This window comes from Prionailurus bengalensis, chromosome B2 (genome assembly GCF_016509475.1).
Source record: "Prionailurus bengalensis isolate Pbe53 chromosome B2, Fcat_Pben_1.1_paternal_pri, whole genome shotgun sequence".
In the NCBI taxonomy this organism is placed as follows: domain Eukaryota; kingdom Metazoa; phylum Chordata; class Mammalia; order Carnivora; family Felidae; genus Prionailurus; species Prionailurus bengalensis.
The window spans coordinates 38,271,332-38,294,330 of NC_057349.1; the positions used below are offsets into that span (position 1 = coordinate 38,271,332).

General features: G+C 52.4%; 1 protein-coding gene and 1 non-coding gene across 2 annotated transcripts in view; one reads left to right on the forward strand and one right to left on the reverse strand.

Annotated features, from left to right (window-relative positions):
* LRFN2 (leucine rich repeat and fibronectin type III domain containing 2) overlaps positions 1-22,999 on the reverse strand; it is a 42,454-nt gene that overhangs the window by 5,524 nt on the left and 13,931 nt on the right. The gene's annotated exons all lie outside the window — the stretch shown is intronic.
* On the forward strand, positions 11,579-11,682 carry LOC122490686. Its single transcript, XR_006299223.1, has one exon. It is a non-coding gene; the product is annotated as a U6 spliceosomal RNA (small nuclear RNA).

A 22,999-nucleotide genomic window follows, 5' to 3' on the forward strand; every position in this document is an offset into this window, starting at 1 on the left:
TGTGACCAGGGCCACACAGGCCCCACTTCGCTTCCCCTCGAAGCTAATGATGTAAGTTGGAGAGGCCGGAGCTATATACACCCAGAACACAGACGACAGTAAGAGCCAACACTACGTGTCAACTGTAGGCCAGGCCCTATTTTCTATTAACTCCCTTAGTCCTACAGCAACTCTCCAAGGCGGCCACTCCTGCGATCCTTACTCTGCAGACAGGGAGGAAGAGGTGCTGAGGTAAGAGGCAAACATATACAGCTAGCATTTGGCTCCAAATTCGCGCCACCCAGCACCTTGCTGGGACATGAGTGATGTAAGAGCACGTCCATTCGAGGAGGGGATGGCCCAGCTCGTTTACTGAATACCTGTTGTGTGACAGGGTTTCCGCATTCAGTATGGCATTCAACCTTTGCAACGATCCCAGGACACGGGGGATGGACCATGAGCCCAGAAATCCTATCGGAGTTTGGCTGTCTCCTCCTGGAAAGCAGACTACCACTACTGCTGATTAATAATAAAGAAAAACGCTGAGGGCTGGCTTACTATGTGCCAGGCACTGTTCTGAGATCTTTAAGGGGATTAATACTCATAATAACAATTGTCATTTCCATTAGACAGACAAGAACCAGAGGCACAGAAAGGTTAAGCTGCCTCCCCAAGGGCGCCCAGCTAGGAACTGACAGTGCTGGGATCTGAACCAGGCAGTTGGGCCTCAGGGCCCCCACTCCTGACTACTGAGCCATTCTGCCACTGCCCTGTTTTCCTGAGGCCTCAGGGCAACTTTGGGCAGGACCCTGCCTGGCCTCTCCCCACCACCCCCCAGTCCCTGCTTCCCAAATCAGGCAAGATCAGAAGGTGATGAGGCCCCAAAGGGCTGTGTTGTTGACAGAGGTGCGATAGGGCGAGGCAGATCCTTGGCACCAGGGATGAGGGGTTGGGCTGGAAAAGCTTTGCACCTTAACTGGCCTGTCAGCAACAAGGCGGGAGGAAAGGGACCACCTTCCAGGATTAAGAGCAGGGAAGCAGCTCCTGGTTCCTGTGTGTGTGTGTGTGTGTGTGTGTGTGTGTGTGTGTCTACTTACAGGAGAGCCAGAGCCAGCTGGCTCCAAATAGCCTTGGCAGTCAAGTCCGCCTTTGCCAAAAAAAACGGTAATTGCCGAACACTAACCTTGTGCCTGGAAGTCTGCGCACATTATCTCACTTAACCCTCCTGACAGCCCCCGGAGGGAGTCATTATCATCATTCCCAATTTAGGGAAGGGGGACGTTAAGCAGTTGTCGCTTCCCCTCCCTCGGGGGAGTGGTGGAAATGAGGCCAGATCTGGATCCTTGGGGACTCAGAGCCCACACTTCTAAGCAAGACTGCTTCCCACCCCAGGCAGTCAGGGAGATGAACTGCGCGAGAAAGTCATGTGAAATGGGCACTATTCAAACTCTAGTGACAGAACTGAACTCATCTCTGCCTCGGGTGGCCCTGTCTACCTGCTCATGCCCCACAACACAATCAACTGCCGATCCTCCCGGTGAGAGGTGGAGAGCCTGGGTCCCCCTTCACTGCTGTCCATGCCCCACGGGCACTGTGGTGGCAGGTTCTCCTTCTGGACTTCTCCCTGCCTTCCCTCTCCACACACACACTTTTGCTTAGGTCCTACCGTCTCTGGTGTGCCTGAATGCAGCAGCCTCCAAACGGCCTCCCTGCCTCCACCCGTGCTCCCTTAAAGTCCATGCTCAGCACCGCCATCCCCAGAGTGCTCCATCTGAAACAACTCTGGAGATGCCCCTTGCCCACTGAAACATTCTTCAAGGGCTGCCCATGACCTACAAGAGACAGGCCAAGTTCCCGAGCTGGACTCCCAAACCGGACTGCCCATCACACTCTTGTCCTTCCGTTCACACACCCTCTGACTCTGCCCACGGTCTTTAGGAAAACACCTCGGAATCAGCTGGGTTCTTTAGGGGCAGAAGGCACACAGAGGGATATGTTACAAGGACCTCATTACAAAGGGGTAGATTTGGGGATGGGGGACCGCAAGGGAACATGTCATAACCCAGGGTTGATAGCAGCCAAGCTGTTACTCAATCTAGCCTTGAGCATATCAAGGGGAGGTCACCAGATCCAGGAAGGAGAAAGACCCATGCAGGCTGAGCAGGGCTACTCTGTGTGTGGCCCACAGGTCCACGAACAGAGAGTACAGAAATTCAGAGTAAGCATTATGAAAGTTTTCTAGCAATTTGGCATCGGCGTGACATCCCCGTGCATGATCATTTTTTGTGATAACTTATTTCCATTACATTCTTATAAAAGCATTGGTCTCCAACAGATTGGGAAACAGCGCAAATCCCTCACTATGACTAGCTTGAGAGGGACTGATCCTGAGTAGGGATTCTCAGCCTCGGCACTGATGACACTTTGGGCCAAAAATTCTTTGTTCTCGGGGCTGTTGCGGGCACTGTAGGATGATTGCAGCATCCCTGGCCTCTACTGACTGGACATGAGTAGCATCTCCAGTTGTGATGACCAAAGATGTCTCCACACATTGCCAGATGTCCTCTGGGGCCGACACACTGGAATAGAAAATTTGGTTGAGGGACAGAGGCAGCCAGGGGCAACCTTACAGCACGGGGACCGGCCAAATAAGTATCCTCCTCTCCTCCCTCCTCCCCACCTTCTGCTGTTGCTCTCTTTGGCTGACCCCAACCAAAAGCTGGGGCTCGTGGCTGCACACTGGTCAGCCTTCCAGGGCACACAGCAGTATAGAAGAGGGGATCTGGAGAGGCCACGCACTACATCTGGCACAGCCATCAGGTCACAGCCCTCCTTGCACAAGACACATGCTGAAATCCTCATAGATTTCTCTCCATCACGGAAACCAGCGACATCTCTGTTAGCAGAAAACATGAATTGCTCTTTTAAGTTAAGTTGCCCCAACACATTAAATGTAACTAAGCTTGCGTGTTCTAAAGCACAATTTAAGGCTGCAACCCCAAGCACTTACCCAGGAAAAACAAAACAGGAGTAAGTGGCTGATCCTGGGTTGTTTTTCTTTTTCCCTATTAATATTCGTTTGGCATTCGTTCATTCAGCTTCATACTGCCAGACATATCTATAGCTGTTGTCTACAGCTGATGCCGGAGGCTTAGGAGGGAATCACAGGAGCATGCCAGTTATTCCACTATTTGCTGTCAGGTCTGTCTTCCTTTCACCTGTCCCCACTCTGTGTGGCAAGGAACTACATTTCCCAGGCTCCCTTGCCTGTTCCCAGGCTCCTTGGCCCGGGACTTCCAGGAGCAGTTGGCCAATGGGGGCACTGGAAGGAGGGTGGGAGGAACAGGAGATGCCAGCTCTTTCTTCCTCTTTTTCTGCCTCTGGTGGTGGTTTCCCATCAGTTCCTGAGCCTGCTCTGTGATCCCAGCTCCTGGGGTTCTGGTTCATGCCAGATAGATTTGGATCTCAGGTTCTGGTCATTCCGTCTCCAGTGCTTCCCACCACTGGGTGGGGGTGGATGAGTGGTAGTAGCTGTAGCCAATCCCTGGGTGCCTCACTGTGCCCTGTTGTTGACACCCCTCCCCAGCAATTCCAACCCCTGTGTAGCCCAACCCCTGTACTGAATTCCCTCTTAGATCTAAAGCGTGCTTTATTCTTCTCAATAAATCCTGACTGAATCCTATGTGGCACAGGAGGTAACCTTTCCATGACGAGAATGTTCTGCCTGTTATCATTTTCCCCTTGCACTTTGGGAAAAGACCATCATGGCTTCCTGCCGGCGGCAGCACATCTTGGCCTAACCTCGTGGAAACTCCAGCTTCGGGAAGCACTTTGCCACTTTCTCTGAGTGACTCCCCACTCCCCACATAAGCTGCCTTGACCCCTTCTTCTAGCAAGCCCCTCTTCCTGGAAATCGCCTTTCTCCACCTGGTGACCACGGCCCTTGAGGCCTGACCCAGATGTCACGTCTGACCCCCCCCCCCCCCCCCACCGAGAGCTGCCCCTGCCCTCCTCTCCCAGCACCCTCCCTGTATTCCTCCCTTAGAGCTCTTCCCTGGCTCCCTTGAGGCCAGGGGCCACGTCTTATGTCTTACTCACTTCTATCCCCACTGTCAATCATGGTATCTGGCCCAGAGTCACTGCTGAGTAAATATTTACCCTACGATTGAGTGAATGAAAGAGCGCTATGTTAAATGTTAAGGTCTAGACAAATGCAAGCGAATCTTATTTAAATATGACGGCTGGCTAATGGTGACTCTCAGACACCGGCTGGTCCTGCGGAGGTCTTTCCAGAGAGGCATTTTTCTATAGCCTTGAGGCTCACCGCGTGGCCTCCTGGCAACCTTTAGGGATCTGTATGGGTGTGTCAGTGCGGGCACGTGTGTGCGTGTATGAAACAAAGTGTGTGGAACACGTCTGTGTGTCTCAGTACCATCTGAGAGCTGAGTGTGTGTGTGGGGGGGGGGGGGGGGGGGGGGTGTTCACATATATATAGTACGTAAGGGGTTCTGGTCCCAGGCAATGTTAGTCACTGCTCTGCCCCTCTGTGGCCCAGGCCTCACCCCCTTCACACACTCTTGCATGTCCCCTGACACTTCTGAGGTGACTCCCGTGTGACCTCTCCCAGAGTCATTTGCAGACCAGGCCTGCTCTTTCCTAACTGCTCCCGTTAAGGGCACTGGGGGCATCCGGGAACAAATGGGAGACACCCTGAGTCTCTGCCTGGGCCTCAGCGCAAAGCCTGCGAGCTGACTACCAGACCCACTCCCTCCTCCCTGGGCTCGCTCCGGACTACATTCCCCCCCCCCCCCCCCCCCCCCCCCCCCCCCCCCCCCCCCCCCCCCCCCCCCCCCCCCCCCCCCCCCCCCCCGTCTCCCTTGCAGTTAGGGGATTCCAAGTGGTACAATCTGGCAAACAGGATGTGTTCCCTGCCCCGAACCAGGCCTTAAACGAGAGGGACTGCCTGCCCCGCGCTCTCTTTCCTTTCTGCGGCCAGACTCGGGGTGTGGTGACCCGACCCGACCAGGCGGCTGACAGCAAGGCCCGAGGGGTGGTGGAAGCTGCTGCCCGCATCTCCAGGTTAAGAAGGCCTCCCGACTAACCCGGTTTACCGCCCTGGACTCTCAGGAGAGCGAGACATCAACTTTGATTGCGTTTGAGGCTTTCTGTGTTTGCAGCCATTTGCAGCAGCCTTAGGCTCTCCTGACTAGTGCAGACTCTGCAGATGGGACAGGGAGGGCCTGGCGGGCTTGCTACCCGCGTACATGGGTGACGGCCCAGAGGGTTGAGTGTGTATGTGTGGAAGAGGAAGACACTGGTGCTGGTATCGACGCAAGAAACACAATCTCTGCTTTCTTGGAGTTGTCAGCAAATGCACCTCTTTTTATCTCCAGCCCCCAGCCCCTCAGCTCCCCCAGCACCACTTCTTTGCAGGTGCATGTCCCCTCGTCCGTGATGGACCACGGCTGCCCGCTGAGCCCCAGCACTAATTTGGAGAAGCCACGTCAAGCTGCCTTACTCCACTTCCCCAGCTCTGCACCCTCATTACCCGGCTCTTCAGAGAAGTGCCAGCCTGCCAACCTCTCTGGCCGGCTGCGAGATCTCGGGGCACATGAAAGAGCCTCATTAAACCGAGGCAAGCGTCCCTGCTCCCCAGCCTCTCCTTCTTTCCGCAAGCCCCCAAAGGGGCCTGTTTGCATCCTGCACAAACCGCAAGGTGGAAAGGAGACCGGGCCGCTTCTATCCTGCATACAACTTACGGAGTACCTACCACGTGCTGGGCACTTGACAGGCACGGTCTCTTTGATTCCGTGTACGGGTGCTCTCGGTGGGAATAATTATCCCCATGTTACAGACGAAGAGACTGAGGCTCAGGCATACGGGTCACCTGCTCAAGTGCACACCGCTGGAAAATGGCTGAGCCAGTGCTGTAAGCCCAGGTCGTCAGACCATGGAGCATGAGCCTCCCTATACTGAATTACCTTGAACTGGACCGTGCAGAATCCGACTTTGGCAGGAAGTGAGTCTTAAGAGTCAGGCTAACTGACAGCAATAATAAAAAAAAAAAATCGTGTATTGCTACCACGACAGCTTATATTTATCGAACACTCGCCGTATGTCAAACACTGTTCTGAGTATGCTACATACGTTAACTGATTTAATTCTAATGGCAACTCTGGGAGGGAGGTGTACTATTATTATCCTCCATGTACAGATAAATAAATTGAAGTGCAGAGAAGTGACTTGCCCCAGGTCTCACAGAGGGAACATGTGTACCTAGCCAAGGCTTGAACTCAGCGCTCTCACATTACTTCATGATAGCCCTGAGAAGTTCCTTTCACAATTATGCTCCCATTTTAGAGAAGGTAACTGAATTGCCCCGAGGTTGCACAGCTAATTAGAGGTAGAGGTGGGATTTCAGGGAGGGATGAGGGTTGTCTGGCTGCTTCCTTATGCTCCTGTGAGGTCTGAGGACTGTGAGGGAGCCATGCGGGTATCTGTGGGCAGTTTCCTCACAGAGGGAGCTGCCAGTACAAAGGCCCTGAGGTGGGAACAGTGAGGAAGCTGGCATGGCTGTAATAGAGTGGTGGGAGGGAAGAGTGACAGGAAATAGGGTCATCAAAGTAGTAGCCAGGAACGAGGTTCTGGAAGGCTCGCAAATACGTTCAGTGCTGTGTTCCAATCCCGAGTGTTGGCTGAATGCCGGGCTCGAGAAGGATTCTGAGGCTGTGTTCAAATTCTGTGGGACAGAGTGGCATGGGGCAGGAAGGATCTGTGTCTCAGCTTTGTTGTTTCTGGTCTAGGGATCAGAGAATAGTTACAGAGAATTTACTGGAAGTACCGATGCAAGTGATAGCCACCCTTCTTCTGGTGTCTCGTGCCAGACGCCGGTCTTCCCTAAATGCCTGGCCCTGAGTGAAAGCAGGGGAAGGCACATGGCCACTCTTTAGAATGGGATTATCATGGAGCTGGCGTGACTGGGTGAGGGCTCCAAGAATCAGAAGCCTCTTAACTTCTGACAAGGGCCAGGGGCCAGGGACCAGGCTCTGTCTCTGCCTTTCTGCCTTTGCCACTGCTGAGAACACAGGCCCCCCACCCCCTCCGGGTGCCCTGAGGCCCTCCGCAAGTAAAGAAGCCACATTCAAGATTACTGAGGTTCTGAGGCAAAGCTCCCCACCACCCCCCCCCCCCCCGCTACCCATTCCCACCACCCTTGGGAGAGCAGGCAGGGTTGGGGATCAAAGCCCTTGTTTATTTGGCCTCTGGGTGAACTCTCTGGCTCTCCTCCCCCTGCGTCTTCTGAGACAGCAGCCAGAGGATCTTGTTACAAGCCAGTCAGATCAAGTCCTTCTTCTGCTCAATGCCCCCAGTGAGGCCTGTCTCATGTGTCAAAGTCCTGGCATGGCCCACAGGTCCCATGTGATCTGCACGTCTCCTCTCTTATTTCCTCTCTTCCTACTCACCCTGATCACTCTGCACCAGGGCCTGGCCTCCCTGCTATTCCTCAAACCTGCCAAAGGTGCTCCTGCCTCAGGGCCTTTGCACTGGCCATTGACCTTGCCTCAGTGCTCTTCCGCCAGGTGTCCATATGCCCACTACCTCACCTCCTTCAATTCTGCTCCAATGTTACCTTCTCTGATCACCCATTTAACACCACAGGCTCTCCCTCACCTCTATCTTGGGTCCCCCATGCCCCTTACTCTGCTCCATTTTTACCCCAGTCCACTTTTATTGCCTGAGAGAAAGATGCTGTCACTGGCTTACTTACTATGCTTACTATTTTTTAATGTTCATTTATTTTGAGAGACAGAGAAAGCACGCATCAGTGGGGGAGGGGCAGAGAGAGAGAGACAGAGAGAGAGAGACAGAGAATCCCAAGCAGGCTCCACACTGTCAGTGCAGAGCCCAACGTGGGGCTCGAACTCACAAACCATGAAATCATGACCTGAGCCAAAATCAAGAGTCATATACCTAACCAGCTGAGTCACCCAGGCGCCCCTTCCTACGCTTTCTCTTAATTATCTTTTCTCTCCTTCCAGTAGAATCTCAGCTCTCCTTCTGGAAACCAGGGTTGTTTTTTTTTTTTCTGCCTCTTTTGTTCACTGATATTTCCCCAGCCTTTAGAACAACACTTGGCACAAAGTCAGCCCTTAAAAACATTTGTTGGGCAGGTGAAGGAAATGCATGTTCTATATTTGCACCACCAAAGAGTAGCTACATGTGGCTATTTAAATGTAACTTCAAATTAGTTAAAATGGAATCAGACAAAAAAAATTCAGGTCCCCAGTCACGCTAGTCACATGTGGCTAGAGGCTTCCACACCAGACAGGGCAGTAGGATGCTGCTCTTCCAGAGCATGCTGGACAGCTTTGTTACGTGCTCCAGCAGGAGACAGGTGCTTTCCTGCATGAGCCCTTGTACCCCAAATGGATGGGGCCAGCCCAGGGAACGCTGTCCGGTTCAGAGGCCACTCCTAAAGGTTTCAATAGAATGCCTGTGTTTCTCTTTCTCCCCACAAGCTCTCTCGGTGACTTTGGAAAGCTTCATCCCTTCTTTCTGGTTTTTCCAGCTTTTCTTGACTCCTTTGACCTCAGGGTTTACTGGGATCCTTCTGGGGTTTCCCTGGGCTGGGCTCAAGCTCGTGTGCTCCCAGAGTGCTCTCTTTGCCTCGCCAAACTGAAGTTTGAGCCCCCCCCCCCCCCCCCGTCCTCTGTTTCTACATCGTTGTTCCTGTTTTTCCACTTTCCGCCTGTTAGTTACAGTTCTGTTGCATAAGTCTCTATTAAGAAAAATCCCTGATAAATCCAATCCCGACGATAGATGTCACCCCTCCCAGGAATACCTACCATTAGAAAGAAAGAGAAGCTTCAGAGGCAGCCGAGGGCAGTGGTGATGAGCAGACCCTGGAGCCAGCCTGCTGGGTTCAAATGCTGGCTCGGCCGTTTCCCAGCTGTAATAACTTACCGTGGGCAATTTCTTAACCTGTCTGTGCCTTAGTTTCCTAAAAATACCCCATTTCTGTAAAATGGGGCATTTATAAGCTCTGCTTTATAGGGTTGCTATAAGGTTTAACGAGTCATGATTCACAAAGAACCTAGGTCGGTGTCTGGCACAGAGTAAGCTCCTCTTGAGGGATTGTTATATAAAGGAGTTGGTGATGCTGAACCAAAAGAAACGTATCTCTGACGGTGGAAATGCAGGCCTCGGGGATTTGTGCCTAACAAACCTCACACAAGCTAGGAAGCTGAAGACCTGGGCTGTGCCTGGGTCCTGGCTGGGTTGGCAGGGAGGCATCGTGCCTGCAACACTCACTGCAGGACATGTGCCCCCACCCACCACGTGACTCCAAGAGTGTTTTCCAGAAGACAGGTGGTGACAAGTGTTAGTTAAACCCTGGCTGAGTGATTGCAGAGATGGCCGGAAATCAGGCCAAAGTGAGCCAAGCTCCAGCAGGCTGCCTCTTTGCTCCCCTCCCCAGAGGAAGGGCTTACCTGGTGACAGGTGAGGGTCTGACCCGGGGGAGGCCCTTCCTTTGCTCTCTGACTCAGGAAGTGTGGCAGATCTGGCTGCCTGTCAGGGTATGGGAAATCGCCAGGCCCCGGGTTTGGCTGAGACTACAGTGTCACTGGGGGAGGCTGGCCCCGCTCCATGGAGCTCTTCCTCTTGGAGGGGTTAATGTGCTGATACTGGGTCATCAGGGTTCAAAGCCAAGCACCATCACTTACCGACTGTGTGACCTTGGGCAAGCCGCTCAACCTCTCCGTAAAGAGGGAGGTTTACAGTTCAACAGGGTTGCTATGAGGACTAAAGAGTCAGCACCTGTGCTCTGACCAGTGCCGGGTCCATAGCGAGCACTCAGCATATGCTAGTTGGTAACTGAGGAGTCATCTGGTCTCAATGGGGAAGGAGAGATCAAGTTCCGGCCAGCTAGGCAGCATGCAGCCCAGCTCAGAGGCAGCCATCTGAGACCTGATGGTGGCCGCTGGCCCAGCTTGGTCTTTCCAGCCTCCCCTGCCGTCTCCACACACAGACCTCAGGAGCGCTGCTGGAGAGGGGCATGGGTCCCTCTGCAACAGACTGTTCTGGCTATCAGCACTGTGCTCGCCACTCCGCAGGGGCAGGCCAGGCAGCCCCTCCAGCTTCTCACAACCCTGAGTGGAGGAGAGTCCTGGCCCACGTTGGGCCTTCTTCCTATGGGCCCCAAGCCACCCCCCTGGGAACACTCAGAACAAGGCGTTATTTATTTATTTTGTGTGGACACATCAGTGCTCCTCAAACTGGGCTTTGCTCTCCCATCCCACGCTGAGCTTTTTGCCTCTGCAGAATTAACATTCCCATTCCTTCCAATTTCCTCAGGGCCCCGGGTTCCACGTACAACCCAGCTGCTCCCCTTCAGTAGCATGCCAGGGTGGGTTTGGCCCTTCTCTCTTGGGTGGTCTGAGCACAGAGAACGGAGTCAGACCCCACCTTACCCCAATGGGACATCCTACTTCTCTTGAGCCTCTTCCCATTCCCACCCAAGATTGCATCAGAGTTTCTGGAAGCTGCATCCCATCCGTGGCTCCGCACGGTCAATGGAAACGCTCTGTGATTTCCCCCAGGCTGCTATTAAGTCATGTTGTTCCATTCTGTTCCCTGGAAGCAGCGTTTCTACCATTGCAGACTTGTTTGTACCACCGCAGCTGACCCAGCAAGCTCTCCCGCCCGTGTCAGGCCTCTCTCTCTGGGTCTTTAATTTCTCTCCGTCTCTCTTGATCCAGGTCTCTGTGGATGGGGAACTTCTCCCTGTATTTACTTGTCCTTCGCTCCCAGCCCCCAAGGACTGGGTTGGCATGTCTCAGAGGAAAAAGCATGGGTTTCGGAATCAGACCGAAATCTCTCTTTGAGGGCCGGTTCTGCCCCCGACCGTGGGACTCCGGATCACTTTCTCCTTCCGAACCTCTTTGCTCATGTGTGAAATGAGGATAGCAGGACAACCTCCTGTGTGGGTATGAAAAATGAAATGCAGTGGAGATAAGCATGGCTGCCCCCTCCCAGGGCGGCTGGTTACCCCCGTGAAGATGACGATGATAGTTGCCTTTCATCTCCTTGAGGAGCTGAGAAAGCTTGCTCACTAACAATTCATCACTTACAGAAAAAACGCAGAAGGTGTCAGACCAATTACACCTCACTGTAAACACAGGAGTGTTCAAACCGAAGATTCCCCACCAGCTGCGTCCAAAATGCACTGGAAAAGCTAACTGGCAGACCCAGGTCATTGCCACCCAGTGATGTCCCTGATCAGTTCCCCGCATTGGCAGATCCATAATTTCACGGTGGCACCACCCAGCGGCAAAGTCACCTGTGGCACCAGCCTTCTTAAAAATGTTATCACAGCGGGGCATCTGGGTGGCTGGCTCAGTTGGTTAAGCGTCTGACTTCAGCTCAGGTCATGATCTCCTGGTTTGTGGGTTCAAGCCCTGCGTTGGGCTCTGTGCTGACAGCTCAGAACCTGGAGCCTGCTTCAGATTCTGTGTCTCCCTCTCTGTCTCTGCCCTTCCCCTGCTCACGCTCTCTCTCTCTCTCAAAAATAAATAAACATTTAAAAAATGTTATCACAGTACTTGGTTCAGCTGCATGTATACTAAAGTTGGAATGATACACAGATTAGTGAAGCCCTTGCACAAGGATGATGCAAAAATTCATGACGCATTCCATATCTTTCTGAAATTCTGCCCCACGCTACACTGTAAGTGAACCTTGAGGACATTCCGCTCAGGGCAATAAGCCAGATACAAAAGGACCAAAATGGCACAATTCCACTTATACGAAGTTCTGAGAATGGGGGGAGACAAGAAGTAGAAGGGTGGCTGGGGGGAAGGGAAAGGGGAGCTGGTGTTTGATGGACTCGGAGTTACGGTCCGGAATACGGAAAGTTGGGGGATGGGCGGCGGCAGCACAAGTGTGGATGCATTTCGTGCCACCGAACTGCACACTGAAAATGGCTAAAATAGTCAATTTCACGTTACGCATATTTTGGCACAATAAAATCAGTGCCCCCCCTTCCCTCCGCAAAATGCCATCACAAAGCAAATTCTGCCAGGAGGGTAGGAGGGAGAGAGGTTGTTGGAAATATAGTTGCCATATCAGTATGGCTGACACACACTCAGGGGGACAGTCACCGTCTGCAGGGCTGTCTTGGCTCCAGTGTCCACGGGCTTGGTTGCCCTGACAGATCAGGGATGGTGGGCGGCATTTTGGGGAGAGGGGCCTGGGGCCATCTGTTGGCACTTCTGTATCCGTCCTAATGGTGGAAGAACAGGGAAGTTCCAGAACAGAACCTGGCCTCAACCAGATGTGTGAAAGGGGTTGCGGAAGGAAACACACAGTGGTCCACAGTATCTGCTGTGGGGTCAGTTGGGCGTGGGTTCAAGTCCCGCTCTGCCACTGATTCGCTGTGTGACTCTAGGCAGACTGTGTGACCCCCTCTGCCTGGGTTAAATAGGAATGTGAGTACCTGCTTGGTAGGAATATTGTCAGGATTAAATGAGGTAAAGCGTGTTCGGTGCTGGGCAGGATGCCTGAACAGTAAACACGAGGTTTTGTTTCGATGACAGTGCTGAAGTCAGCTCTGACCCTTGATAGAAGAAATCAAGATGATGTGAAACCCTCAGTTATTTCATGGGTGAGTTTTGGGGTCCTGCCTTTCCCCCAGTAATAATCCCCTCTCTGTGTCAGATGAGAAGCTCCCCGAGGAAGGGAACTGTATCAATCCCGAGGTCGAATCTGTGCTGTGTGGAAGAAAGCTCACTGACCATGCAATGTACGTATGCCTCTTCACAGCACATCTCTGAACCCCACTCGGTTTTCTTGCTTGCAAAATCGGTTAATAATAGCGATCGTACGGTATCTTTGTGAAAATTAAATACAATATTTGCTCAGTACCGGGTACAGTGCTTGGAACACGTGTGTGTAATAAAAATGCTCGGATTTGCCGTCTGAAGATCAGGTTCCATTTCTGGCCTCGCCGTTGGCTAGCTGAGCCATCGGGGACAAGGAGGTCTCGCTCCTGAGAATCTCCGCTTTCTTGTCTGTCACATGGGAACGATACTACTGCAACTGGACTGTTGGGAAAACCTAGGAAGACGTGTCTCCTTGGACGCAGCATGTTAAGTGGTAAGGTGGTCACGGATATGAGGTGGTGTTTTTTATAACAGGGACACTCAGCACCGGTGCACGAATCAGTGATCTGGAGACTCTCTGGTGCTTCCTTAAGGGCTGCTCTGAGCTGCGTGCCTGGAAGCCGGACCCCACGACCAAGTGGCGTGCCAGACACCTGGCTGGCCAGGCATCATTCTGCTGCGGCCTCGTCCTGCAGAGAGATGTCCTTTCCAGCCGGTGGGCGGAGGGAGCCCGCTCAGCACTTCTCCCGGCTGTGTTTCTGCTGATCCTCCCCCGGACACCTCTGCCTCTCACAAGCAGGCTGGCCGGGAAGGAATTAAACAGGGGTAGGGAGAGAATGACCTCTGGAGTCAGATCTTGACGCAGTGCGGAGGCTACTCTGCGCAGCCGAGTGGGAGGCGGGGTGGGGGAACAGAGCTGTCCCCCGCCATCAAATAGCCTCAGGTCCAGACTGCGTGGACAAGGCTCTAACCCTGGCTTTGCCATGGACTTGCTGTGGGGCCTTGGGCAAGGCACTTTTCTTCTCTGTGCTTCAATGTCCAATTCTGACATTCTAGAACTCTACAAGAATATCACCAGAAGAGGGTGACCGGAGCCAGGCGGAGCAGGAGGAGGGCGGGTGGGGTACGGCCAGCAAAGAGGGGCGGGAGCTTGGGCACCGCGTTCCCAACCATGAGCGCACAGAGGATTTGGCACAGGAGCGACCCCGGGCCGTGAGCTTGACTTCTGACTCCCGACGTACCGGCCGCCTAATCTTTACCCCTGTTACTTCACTTCCCAGAACTTCAGGCTTCTTGCTCATAAAGGCAGTTTGCAAATCTAATTTGCAGAGCCACATAAGGATTAGAAATAGTATGTGCAAAACACTGGCATGCAATATGTACTCACTACATCATGTATAAATATAGTGAACGCTTACCTACTTTATCATGTCTATCATCTCTCCCTGTCTGTCTGTCTGTCTACTCATCTTTGCAGCAGCAACATCTTTTTCATAGAGAACACTAACACCACCTAACCCATCTCCAGGCAGGAGCTCTTGTAGTGGCAGAAGGTGAACTGTCTGGGGGCACCGGTAGGTCATCTTGGGGGCCAGGGTCTCGGCGCTGAGAAGATGAACCTTACTGTGGAATTTATTCATTAGCCAGAAGCTCTCAGGTGACGCCAGCCTGGTCTAGAGGTGCCCCGTCCTGGTTCTAACTGGGATTACCTAAAAGCAGCAGTATTTATTTTTTTAAGTTTATTTATTTTGAGAAAGAGAGAGAGAGAGAGAGAGAGCACGAGCGAGTGGAGGAGGGGCAGAGAGAGGGAGAGAGAGAATTCCAAGCAGGCTCTGCACAATCAGTGCAGAGCCTGAGGCAGGCCTCAATCCCACCCATCGTGAGATCGTGACCTGAGCCAAAATCAAGAGTCGGATGCCCAACCAACTGAGCCACCCAGGTGCCCCTAAAAGCAGCAGTATTATTACCTTCTCCGTCCCCACCCCTCCCCGGGCCTGGGACAGCAGCTCCTGTGCCGACAATGAGCACAGAACAGAGCCACTAAATGCACTTTGGTGTCCCTGCAGGATGGCCATGTGGGTCTGCGATCTCATATGGGAGTAATCACGTGAGTCAATCGGGTGTGAGTACATCACAGACTTCCGTCTGTAATTTTCTGGGAGTCTCTCCAGCACTGTTTGTTGGGGTGTATGGGTCTGAAGGCCCAGGAACTGGCTTGCCTTCCTCCCTCACCTGGTCCAGCTGTGGAGAGGCCAGGCTGGGCTGCTGATGGGGCAAGGCTGATGAGGACCCCTCCCGTCCTTCTTCCACACATACAGGTAGGATGGAAAATGAAGCTCCGGGGAGCTCTGGGGGGAGGGGTAGCCGTGTAAGTGTGTGTCTGTTGGCCAGTGTGTGTGTGAGTGTGTGTCCACTGGCCAGTGTGGAAGCACCCTCAGTGTGTGAACAGAGAGGAGAGGAGGGTGCTGGCTTGAGCCTGTGAGCACATGTGAGCATTTATTTATTTATTTATTTATGAGAAAGAGAGAGAGGAGAGGGGAAGAGAGAGAGGGAGACACAGAATGCGAAGCAGGCTCCAGGCTCTGAGCTGTCAGCACAGAGCCCGATGCGGGGCTCGAACTCATGAGCTGTGAGATCGTGACCTGAGTCGAAGTCAGAGTCTTAACTAACTGAACCACGCAGGCGCCCCACCTGTGAGCTTTGAAGTGAGGCGGCCCTTTGAATGAGTCAGAGCATTTGAGACGGTGTCCTTGAGGGGGCCTGTAAGGTTCCTGTCATCTGACCCCGCTCCCTTCCTGCCCCATCTCCTGGACTCTGCCCCTCACTCCCCCACTGCAGCCACCCAGGCCCCTCACTGCTCCTCAGAGGTGCTCTGGCCTGGGGGTCTGGCCCAGGCTGTTCCCTCTGCCTGGAACTCACTTCCTGCAGACCTCCACTTGGCTCACCTCCTTCAAGCCTCTGCCAGGGAGGCCTGCTCCGGCTGCCCTAAGACTGCAACTCGGTCACTGCCGCCAGCCCCTTACCCTGCTCTGCTCTGCCTGCACAGCACGCGTTGCCTCCCCCTACCTATATAATGAACTTGTGTACTTGTGTTGGTTGCCCGCTTCCCCCAGGAGGACAAGGATCTTGTGTTGTTTTGTTCACTGATGCCTCCCAAGCACCCAGAATGGAAGCATTTATATCCTGGCATATTTGCCTCCGGTTTCTCATTTGTAACGTAGGGACGATAATAGAAAGCTCTCCACTTCATAGGGCTGTCGGGCAGATTAAATGAATGAATACCTAAAAGCACTGAGAACAGGACTTGGCGCATAGTTCAGTGCATGTTGGCTATTATTATTATACTCCTTCACGGCGCGGAGTCAGAATGCAACGAGCGATCCAGGTGAAGGAGCCCGCACGGTGGCGGCCACCAGGCGAAGGTACTCCCTAAACACCTCTTGCTGTACGCCCAGCCACCTTGTTAGAGTTCCCTGACCTCCCACACCCATGGAACCCATATTATCGGACCCCCTCTGGGTTAGGAAGTCAGTTATCAGTATATTCATCACCTTTTTTTGAGTTTATTTATTTATCTGAGAGAGAGAGAGAGAGAGAGAGAGAGAGAGAGCACATGCATGCACAAGTGGGGGAGGGGCAGAGAGAGAGAAAGAGAGAGAATCCCAAGCAGGCTCTACACTGTCAGCACAGAGCCTCATTCAGGGCTCAAACTAACCAACCGCGAGATCATGACCTGAGCGGGAATCAGATGCTCAACTGACTGAGCCCTCCCCCGCCACCCCCCTCACTTCCTGCTTTTTAAAAAAATCAAGACAGGAAGCAAGGAAGCCCCAGCCTGCCCACCCTGGACTGCCAGCTCCCGATCTTATAGGTAGTTAGCAGAATGTGGCGGGCAAGCACGTCCTCTTATGGGTGTGAGTGCAGTTCAGACCACGCGGAACCCCATCTCTGGTCCAGGAGTTGGATGCCTAGATTCTTTTTCTAGTCCTGCAACCCCTAACGGCTGTATGACCCGGGGCAAGTCCTGTGTTCCCGGATGGGACTCTGGTCTTCCTGGGCACAGAGAAGGGTTACGGTTAGATCAGTCTTTTCAGGCTGGTCCATTCATCCAAGAAATGTCTGCGGAGCACCTGTTATATGCCAGCGCTGCTGGAGGCAATGGGGATACAGCACTGGGGATACAAGTCCCTGCCTCGAGGAGTTGACATTCTGGGCAGCGTGAGGGCAGAAAATAAATAATAAACATAATTGGCAAATGAATATGTTATAAAGTGGACCATGCTACGGCAAAAAGGAAAAGCCTATTGGGTTAAAAGAAAGTAAAGGACGCCTGGGAGGCTCATTCAGTTAAGCGTCCAGCATCGGCTCAGGTCATGATCTCACAGTTCGTGAGTTCAAGCCCTGAGTCAGACTCCGTGCTGACAGTGTAGCACCTGGAGCGTGCTTCGGATTCTGTGTCTCCCCCTCTGTGTCACTCCCCCACTCACACTCTGTCTCTGTGGGGAGGTGGTCAGGAAGACCTCTTAAGAAGGTCGTATTTGCAGTGAGGGACATCTTACATTCTAGGAACCCATGAGTCTCAGTGATTCTTGGCACTTCTGCATTCCAGAGAGAGCACTGTTTGGGATCCCTGGAGTCCCCCGTTTCTGAACACACTTCTCCCCAGCTTGCCCAGTGGGTGACGAGGCCAGAAGACAGATCAGCCAAATTCCCAAGAACGATGAGTGATTTATCGCTGTCTTGATTCACATTCGGATATTTTATGGCTCCTGTGGTTCTGACGGAATAAATATGACCTTTTATTCTTCACTTTGCTTAAGACTCAAGGTCAATAGCCCAACTGTGATCCACTGGCTGCTCCCTCCACCGGATGTCCGTGAGCCAGGGAGCCCCGTGGCTGTCAGAGATTCATGGCACCATCCTCCAGCCCCGCACCCCTGCCTGCCCCTTGGCACTGGTTCTGGGCTTCACCCGGCCGGGAAGGCAGTGGCCACCGTGGCTCTGGGGGATGATGGCTCATTAAGGGTAGAGACCAAGCCATAAATCTCCTCCCTCTCTCCTGAGTACACCCCATCACTAGGGTTGAACCCGTGACCCGCGTTTCATTTCAGTCCTGGGAGGAGGCAGCCATGGGGAGGCCGATCAGCCACGGTTCAAATGGCAAGCCATAAATTAAAACGCCCCAGGGCCCGGCCATCACTTTCTGCAGTGTGGAGAAGAGGCGGAAGGCACACACGCCTCAGCTCTCAGGCCTCACACGGAATCCTCCAGGCCCTTTCTGCAGCACGGGCCTCCTTCTGCTTTCACAGAAGCTATGGTTTTGTTTGTGAGACGTCACCAGTACTGCCTGGAAGTTCTGCCACCTGCCCAGCTGAGACCCCTCCCTAAGGCACCCGCTTGCTTTCCCATGTTTGGGTGGCTGGGATGTGTTGGCCTGGCTCACACTTCCCCTTTCTCCTCGTGGTGGTTCTGAGGGAGAGCGGGCTGATGGTTCTGGGTTTGTTAATAGAGTAGGTGGCTGGGAAGGGGGCGATCTAGAAGGGAAATGCGGTCACTGGTCTCTGTTTTTCTATTTATTTATTTATTTATTTATTTATTTATGGTAAGCTGGAAAGAAAGAAAGAAAGAAGAAAGAAAGAAGAAGGAAAGAAAGAAAGAAAGAAAGAAAGAAAGAAAGAAAGAAAGAAGAAAGGAAGAAGAAGGAAAGAAAGAAAGAAAGATAGAAAGAAAGAAAGAAATAAGAAAGAAAGAAAGAAAGAAAGAAAGAAAGAAAGAAAGAAGAAAGAAAGAAGAAGGAAAGAAAGGAAGAAAGAAGAAAGCAAGCTTTAAAGCAAGCTTTAAAGCCCCAGCATGGGGCTTGAACTCATGACCCTGAGACCAAGAGTCACATGCTCTACCCACTGAGCCAGCAAGATGCCCTAATTTTGAACATACTACCTATAACTCCAAGACATCCATGTCACCCCTCTCCACCCTAAGTCATGTCTGGGGAGGAAGAAGAGTGGTCAGGAACTCTCTGGAGGATGGCAGGCCTGGGTTTGGATTCTGGCTCTGCCACTTCCAAGATGGGAGACCTCACACAGCTTGCCTACCCTCTCTGACCCTGGAGATTTCTACCCTGTGAAGTGAGCATATTAGTAAGGGCTGCCTCTCGGGTCATGACGTACATGCCTGGCACAGTGGGGAGCATACAGCAAGCGCTCACAAGCTAGCTGCAGATTTTTAAGGCATTGAGGTCCAGACCCTGGAGCCAGCCTGCCTGGGTTCAAATCCCAGGCAGAACACCTCAGGAAAGCTACTTAACCTCTCGGCACCTGAGTTTTCTCATCTGTAAAAGAAAAAACAAACAAACAAATAAGATAATAACAGTACCTTGGTCATCGATGTATTGGAAACATTAAATAAGCTAATACATGGTAGCCACTAGAATCATAACTAGCACATAGTACTTTCTCAGAAAGGTTGGCTCTTGGGGCCCCTGGGTGGCTCAGTCGGTTAAGCATCTATCTGACTTCAGCTCAGATCATGATCTCAAAGTCCATGAGTTCAAGCCCCACATTGAGCTCTGTGCTGACAGCTCGGAGCCTGGAGCCTGCTTCGGATTCTGTGTCTCCCTCTCTCTGCCCCTCCCACACTCATGCTCTCTCTCTCACTCTCTCTCTCTCTCTCTCAAAAATTTAAAAAAAGAAAGATTGGCTCTTATTGTCATCATCATTACTGGAGGAAAAAAAAACCACTTGTACTTACTTGGCACTTTTGACCTAATTTCCATCCATTGGTTTTGTGATTTATAATCCACTTACTTCCAACCAACATATAAGATGAGTTGCCACACAAAAGTGCATAAAATGAGACAAGTAAATTAAAAAATACATATATTTTATGGAAGATCAGGAATCAGGAAGGTTTGAGCTAGAGGCCCTGGGACCCCAGGATGCTTGGTTGTGCCCACAAAGCTGCCACACAGCCCTGGGTCATTCTGTCTTGGAAAGAGCCTCGTACGGAGGAGGGGCTGTGGTGGTCTCAGAACAACGTGAGACGGGCAGCTAGGTTAGGGGCCTCCAGTCTGGGTGGGACTTGGCCCATAGGAGCAGAAAGGGCCGAGGCCGCCTTCAGATGAGGGGTACCCCCAACCCAGGAGGGGCTGCCTCAGTCTACTTTGCTCTGGCCAGGCCACATCCAGCACACTGCCCACTGGACCCCACACACGCAGAGGGAGGGCACAACCTGGCACGCTTCCAAGGCAGGGGAGCAGGAGACACAGTACAGAATACACCCCAGGTCCCTTCCTGTTCCAGGGACAAGCATGGCGGCCCTTGACCTAAATCGCCTCCTGTGTCTCTTCATTGACCATGCTCCTATTTGATCTTCTGAATCACCTCCTCCAGGAAGACTTCCCTGACCTTCCCAGGACACTCTCTCACATGTGCTTGCACAGCACTTATCCCAACTGTAATAACTGAATCAGTTACTCCTCAAGTACCAAGTGCTTTAATGTCTGCCTCCCTCGGAAATGTGAATTTCAGGAGGGCAGGGGGGTCCTGTGAGTGGCCCAGACCTGACATTAGAAGCATAAACTAAACACTTCTTCAATGTCTAAAGGTGAAACGCAAGAACGGAAGAAGGCAGGAAAAAAAAGATGTTGAATCCGAAAAAAAAAATGGCATTAGGCAGGCAAGCCCTGAGAATTATCTGCAAACATCACATGGACATATTTTGAAACAAGAATTCATATTATTCCTGATGTGGGTGAAGGCAGAAGGTAAGGGCAGGAGGTGGAGGCAGATGAATTTGGGGGGCCTGTCACAGGAACATTTTTAGCTAGAGCTCCCAACAGTAGTCGGGCTCCTGGGGAAAAAAAGGAGGGGATAGTTTCTCTTATGTGGAAGTTCTTCCCCTATGGGACCAGGTAACATCCTAACGGTGTGGTGGGAGGCGGGGGTGATGGGTGGGAGAAGGGGTGGGCATCATGAGGATTCACGAAGAAAGGCGAGGCCTGGCCTGGATGACCTTGAACTATCCCTTTCTAACTCCGAACCTTTTTCAATCTGTCAGGGTAACAAGAACAAAGCTCATTTAAAGATAGAAGAACAGAGTCCAAGAGAATTGTGACAGATAAATAGCTGGACCCATCGCAAGAACTTGGCTTCCCTTCCCTCTCTCTGGGCATTTTTGAGTCCTGGGCAATATGTCCACGCAGCGGAACTGGGCTCTGAGGTTGCCTTACGACCCCACCCTGACCCCCTGCTTCCTCCTCCTGCTGGGACCTCCACTGTGCCCTCCATCATGCCCGTATCCTTTGTTGACCAGTCCCGGAGGAAGCCATGTCAGCATCACCCAGGCTTTTGCCTGTGCTAAGTACAAAGAAATGCATCTCTAATGGTAGAATTTCAGGCCCTCTGATCTTCTGTGAAGGAGGGGACTCTAGACAGAATGGGGGAGAGTGGGGTTTGGGTCTAAATCCTGGCACTTGTGCCTTAGGAAGGCAACTCCCACCCACTCACTTTTGCTGTAGGACAGAAGCTTCCTTCCAGCCCCTGCCAGAGGGAAAGAACTGCTGGGCACCAGCCTACCCAACCCGGGAATTTTCAAAGTCTCTCTGTTTCACTCAGACCTTCCTTTGAGCGACAATCAAAGGCTGGGGGAGGAGAGGAAAGCAGCCTTGGGAGGCAGCCCTTGGCACTGGCTCACACACGGTGGCATTTTGACGGGTGGTAAAAATATCTCTCTGGCGTTCAGTGCCGGCTGCTGCCACCGCCTTAGCTTCCAAGATCCTGTCTCCATGCCCAGGGCCTCGGCAGCCTCCCCACCTGTCCACGCACACTCCAGGGGACAGAACGCGGGTCACCCAGCCCCAACCAGCAGCTCCCCTCACATCTGCAACTGCAGCGTCCGTCGCCGCGGCCAGGCACCAGTGAAAATGCACTTAAGAGCCACTAGAGGAGGAGATTTATTATCAGAAATACTGCAGCACATGCCTAATGAGCTAATTAAACAAGAACATAAATAATTACTCCCTATCAGAGTGAGAGGGTTGGGGGCGGAGAGGGTGGGGGATGGGACGCTGAGCCCAGAGCTGGGACAGTGATGCGTGAGATGTCTGCTCTGCAGGGGGAGACGGGACCCCTCTCCACTCCAGGCTTGTGCTGGTCCCCCAGCCAGGCAGAGGCAGGCCCACGGATTCCGCCAGAAAAATCACTACCTGATTTCCCTGCCCGAGTCTTTCCTACTCACTCCCTTGCCCACACCCTGATCTCCTTCAGCTCTCATACAGAGCCTGAGGGCAAAAGACAGAAGGGATGCTCCTCCCATTTTCTGGATGTGAACCTTAAGGAGCAGGAAGGTCTCAAGACATAGCAAAGACCTCGGCAACCATCTTGTAACTGGTCTCCCTGCTTCCACCCCTAACCACCTGAGGTCTATTCTTCACCTAGCAGCCTGGATCTTCTTTCTTAATCACATCACTCTCCCACGTTCAATACCCCAGTGGCTCCCATCTCTTTCAGCATAAAATCCAAGGCCTAACCACAGTCTGTGAGGCCCTCCAAGACCCAGCCCTGTCCAGTCCTCTAATCTCATTTACTGTCACTCTTCCTCCAGATGCACTAGAATCCTTGCTGCTCCTCCAACAAGGCCAGTTGTTCCTACCCCAGGGCCTTTGCCCATGCTATTTCCCTTGCTGGACTGTTTTTCTCCTCCCATTGAGGTCTCTCTTCCAATGTCACTCCTTACAGGGGCCATCCCTGGCCACTCATATACAACAGTAGCCCTTCAGTCTGTGTCCCCTCATACTAATTATTTGTCTTCCTAGTGCACATATAAAATGTTTTGTCCCCCTCTCTCATAAGAATGTAAGGACTTTGCCTATCTTGTTCTAGCCCTAGGGTCTTGACAGAGTCTACCCCAAAACTCAATAAATTTTTGTTGATTGAATAAATGAAAATCTAGCTATCGACCATCAAAGTGTGGTTTGTGCCTAGACCATCCAGTTCCAAATCCAGACTTTTCTCGACCGCAGGTCATTCCTTCTCTTAGAACTTGATCTGGCTCCCCACTGTCAACAGGTGAAAGGCTGACATTCAGGACAGGACAGAACACTGGTCATAAGTTCTATCTCCACCCCCCCCCCACCCCGCCCCAAGCTGTGGGGACTTATCAGTCACATCACCCACCATGTTTCAGAGTCCTCATCTGTCAGATGGCAATACCACACCTCACAGGGTTAATGTACCAACGAAGAGAACACACAGAATGTTTTTAGGACAGTAACTGGAAGGTAGTAAGGGTTCAGTACATAGAGCTATTTTGTGTGGCATTCAAGGCCACCCACAGGCTGACCTCTCTGATCCTCTGTAAAC